This window comes from Neomonachus schauinslandi, chromosome 11 (assembly GCF_002201575.2).
Source record: "Neomonachus schauinslandi chromosome 11, ASM220157v2, whole genome shotgun sequence".
NCBI classification, from domain to species: domain Eukaryota; kingdom Metazoa; phylum Chordata; class Mammalia; order Carnivora; family Phocidae; genus Neomonachus; species Neomonachus schauinslandi.
The window spans coordinates 2,395,570-2,400,118 of NC_058413.1; the positions used below are offsets into that span (position 1 = coordinate 2,395,570).

General features: G+C 62.8%; 1 long non-coding RNA gene across 1 annotated transcript; it reads right to left on the reverse strand.

Moving 5' to 3' along the window:
• Positions 1–1,710: 1,710 nt before the first annotated feature.
• Positions 1,711–4,525, reverse strand: LOC123326183. The gene is made up of 3 exons (XR_006540928.1): positions 4,490–4,525; positions 3,834–3,936; positions 1,711–2,882 (listed from the first exon to the last, which is right to left on the reverse strand). It is a non-coding gene; the product is annotated as an uncharacterized LOC123326183 (long non-coding RNA).
• Between the last annotated feature and the right edge of the window lie 24 nt (positions 4,526–4,549).

A 4,549-nucleotide genomic window follows, 5' to 3' on the forward strand; every position in this document is an offset into this window, starting at 1 on the left:
GGATCGTCGACTGCTCCACCCCCCGGCAGGGAGTCGCCCTGAGCAAACTGAGTAAACCGTGGGGATGGCCGGCTCCGATTTCTGGTCTCAAAGTGCCTTCTCAGTCTGGGGGATACCTTGCCTCCTGCCCCTGCCACAACATGGGGGCACCTGAAACATCACCTGAACGAAGCCAGACACAGAAGGACACCTGTTGCATGATTCTATTTATGGAAATGTCCCCGTAGGCCAATCCGGAGAGACAAAATTGATTGGTATTTTCCAGGATCCAGGGCAAGCGGCGGGGGGACGGGCAGAGTGAGGCGCTAGGATTGGAGGAATGGGGAGCGATTGTTTCACGAGTACTGGGGGGTCTTGAACATCTGCAGCGGGTCTCCTCATCTGTGGAAGAGGGATGAGAACACTTGCTGCGGAGGCCTAAGCAGGGGTCAGAGGTCAGAGGACCTGCTCAGTGGATGGCAACGGTCATGCCTACTGAGGCCCCTGGGCTCACTACCCCCCGCCATCCCCTAACCCTCCTACGACGTTGTCCAGGGCAAGGACCCCGGAACGCATGGAGGGAGCCGGCAGCTGCCTGTTGCCCCCATGCTCGGGGCTCCTCGGGGGACCTCCCAGTGCTACCCAGACCCGCTTGCTTCTACTGAAAGTTCCTGCTACTAGAAGTTGCTGGTGATCCATCGGTGACCGTCACCGTGTCGCTGGGGAAGTGCATCTCCTTCCTGCCCTGGGGTCCCGTGGGGGCGCAGGGCGGGCCAGAGGCTCATTGCCTCCTGGGGCACCCTGCACTCCCATGCTGCAACCCTCCCAGCCGGGGCTGGCACCGACGGCCCCGGGGCCATCCAGGCACATTTCAAGGGGGCCGGGAAGGGCAGTACTGGCTAGGGGGGTGGGAGGCGCAGCTCTGGACACCCACATCAGCCTAGAATATCACCACTGGTGTCTATATACCCAAGAGTTAACCCAAAGGACCCAGAAATCCTGCCCGGGCTTGTACTATTTCCAAGCGCCCTGGGACGCCCTGGTCACCACCCATCTGGGCATTGGGCCAGCTATTCCTGCGGGGTTATGCCCACCCATCTTTCTTTTCCTTGTTGCTTTGGCAGAACTTTTGGCATACCAAGGACATAAACAGAATTCTGAAAGGGATTCTGAGGCTGCTGTGCGGCGTGGTGGTGGAGCTGGTGAGTCAGGCCACACGTGGGTGGATCGGTGAGAGGAGGTGGCCCCGAGCTTCCTCTTAGAGCAACCGGCCCTGGTATCGAGATGTGGAAAGCTAGGACCTCGAGGGCACCCATTCTCCAACAGTGGGTGGCCCCTACACGGGGGGGGGGGGGGGGCCCAGGGCCAGTCTGGGGGCACCGGCCTCCGCCGGGCGATCCAGTCCTGGAGTCCATTCTGCCCAAGGCAGCCAGCCACAGCGCCTGGAGGGGCAGCACCCACCTGCCCCTTCCTCTGCCCAGCCCGAGCCCCACCCTGTCCTGAAGCGTAGGGGCTGAGGCGGAGAGGCCCCGAGGGAGGGGGTGCCTGCACCCTGCCCCCCATCCTCCCCCGGATCCGTCCTCAGGGCCTCGGGTCCCTCCCGGCAGGCCCCTGCTGGCCTTGCATCTCTCCCTGGGAAGCCACCCCCGTTTCCAGAAGCCCCCAAGAAGACAACACAAAGTGGGTGTGTGCCGTTTATTTCAAGGCCTGGAGCACAGACACGTCCCCACATTGCCGGCAGGGAACGAGAACATGGATACAAAATCTGGAAAATGGGACGGTGGGTCCCGGTGGCACCTCCCCCACATAATTTAAGGCTCGGTGTGTATCTACAGGTGCATGTGCAGATGCTCACGCGCACACGCACACACACACGCACGCACACGGCGGCACTTGACACAGAAACAGGCGAGACGCCAGACGCTGCTTGCAGCCTGCCTACGATATTGCAATTGCGTTTATTAAAAAAGTGTAAAACGGGAGGACCGTGCATCAGTCCCAGCAAAGTGGCAAACCTGGGCTTCCCCGTCCCAGGGAGTGCTGGGGCCCGTGCGGCCGCCCCCTGCGCACCCCTGCCCTCGCACGCACAGCTGTGCCCAGGTACAGCTGTGCCCGCTCCCCTTGGCACGCCCAGGCTGTGCAAGTGAGGGTGGGTTCCATTGGTGTATCGTGGGGGTCCCGTCCACCCAGCACAGAAGCAGAGTAAAATCCAAATGTTCCCTCCGCAGTAGCTCCAGTCTACCCTAGAGTCCGAGGGAGGCCCCTCTTAGCGTGACCCGGGCAGCGTGGGCAGGCTCTCAGGATGGACAGCCCTGTGCATCAGGACAGAGGAGGCTCCGGGAACCTCTGGGACTCGCGGCTTGCTCCCCCAACGCTCCCCACTCACCCCGGCTGGGGAGTGACCGCGCAATGCCTGGGCAGGCAGTCCGCCCCTGCCTCCGACACTCCCACGGGACAAGTGGATGCTGGACCGGGAACGAGCAGGCAAGTTGACCAGGGGGCGAGAGGCATGACAAAAGCTGCACTTGGCTTTAGCATTAAGGCCGGCACTGGGTGGAGGGTCCCACAGGGAAGGTCAGCACCTCCCCTGGAGGAGCCGGTGTGGCCCCCCAGGTCCCTCCTACTATCCTCCTGCTGCCGTGGGCCCCTCTGTCCACAGTGGCCACGCTCGCCATCTCTCTCTGCCTCCGCGGGCTGGCTGAAAGTGCTAGGTGCCTGGGAGGGAGAGGTGGGCCTGGACGCCCACGCTGCCCCCAAAGGGCTCTCATTTGAGAATGAAGTTAATGAGCAGCTGACACGCCAGGAACACACAGAGCAGGAACCAGGAGCGGGGGTTCTGCAGGAGGCCTGGCGCCGGCACCTGCCTGGCCCTTGCCGTGGAGCTCAGCATGGCTGAGAGGTGCCTGCAACAACAGGGGAGGATGGTGGCTGAGCCAGGGTGGGCGTGCATCCCTACCTTCAATGGACAGCTTAGTACGCAGGGGTCCCCGGGCACAGATTCCAGGGAAAGGGGTTCATGGCTGGGGGAGCTGGGCCTCTTGCAGCCTCTTTTCCACTCGTGCTGTGACGGGCTGAGCTGGACCACCCTGCCCCAATAGTCTCATGTTGGAGTCCTGACCCAACAGGTCAGATGTGACTCTATTTGGAGAAGGGGTCTTTAAGAAGCGATTCAGTTTAAGTGAGATCATGGGAGTGGGCTCTAATCCAGGGTGACCGGGGTCCTTATAAGAAAAGGACATCAGGACACAGACCCGCACAGAGGGACGACCCCGTGAGGAAGGACCCAGGGAGAGCACAGCCGTCCACACACAAGGAGAGAGGCTTCGGGGGAATCCGGCCCTGCCAGCTCCTGCATCCCAGGTGTCGGACTCTGGGACCGGGGGATAGTGAACGTCTATTGCATAAGCCCCTGTCTGTAGACTATGTCAGGGCCACACCCAGGACACTCGTATCCTCGCCCTGGACTCTGCCTGCACTGTGTGTCTGCAGAAATGTCTGGCTGTTCTCCTGGCTCTCTGCTTCACGGCTGGCCTCCTCTGTGGTGCCAGGGGGCTGACTCACTCTGACTCCAGTGCGGCTGGGCCAGCCCATGCCTGGACTTCCGGCCCCCAGCTGCTGTTTCCCTGTACAGAGCTCAGGGGCTGGCTCATCCTGTTTAAGCAAGCCCCCCTACAGTGTGGCACCCTCAACTCTCCCCCCATCCTCCACCAGCCTGCCCAGGGTAGAGCTGGCTGCCTTCTTCCTGTCCTCCATCCATCAGACCCTCTGCAAACCCCCAGGGTTCTAGTTCTGAGTGACACACGGCCCCCCGGCCTCTGCAGCTCCCTGGCCCCGTCCCCGGGAGCGACACTTACCTGTGCAGCTCCTGCTGGGCCTCCCGGATCGACAGGATGGCCTCGTGCAGTGCCTGCAGCCGCCGCGCCTCCTTCCCGCACTGTGGGCATGGACTCCCGCCGCCTGGGATGTCCAGCCACCGATCACGGGACCCAGGGGACAGGGGGTGGAGGGAGAATCAAAGACGAGCCGGCATGTCTGGGGAGCCGGCACGCGGGGTCCCGGGGTTGTGCCCGGCTTGGGCCGCTGCCCCACCTCTCGGGAGCCTTCAGGTGAAGCTAACAACACGGGGAGTCGAGGGGCAGGCATAGAGGGAACCCCCAAGCTCAGCTGCCCTCTAATAAGCCCTGGGAGACAGAAATGGCAAGGCACAGCTCATGCACCTAGAGACAGGGACAAAGTCGGGGAGGAGCCGGCACACCCATGAGGACGACAGGAGGCACAATCAGATGGTCAGCCCTGCCCCTTGCACAGACCCTGCCAGCCAAAGGGGGCGCCGCGCCATATGAGTGCAGGGCTGGGGACCACTGCCCTCCGCAACCCTGGTCTGCCCCTGGGCTCAGGGAGGCGTGGAGGACCCTGGGAGGACGGTCAAGGTGCGCCATACACCTGCCCAGGGAAGGTGCTTCTCTGGCCTTCTCCCACCCTGCAGAGTAGCCGGCCCGGGAGGGCTCACCGGAAATGAAGTCGCCGCCGTCCCCCTCCTCCTCCTCCACCTCTTCCTCCTCCTCCTCCT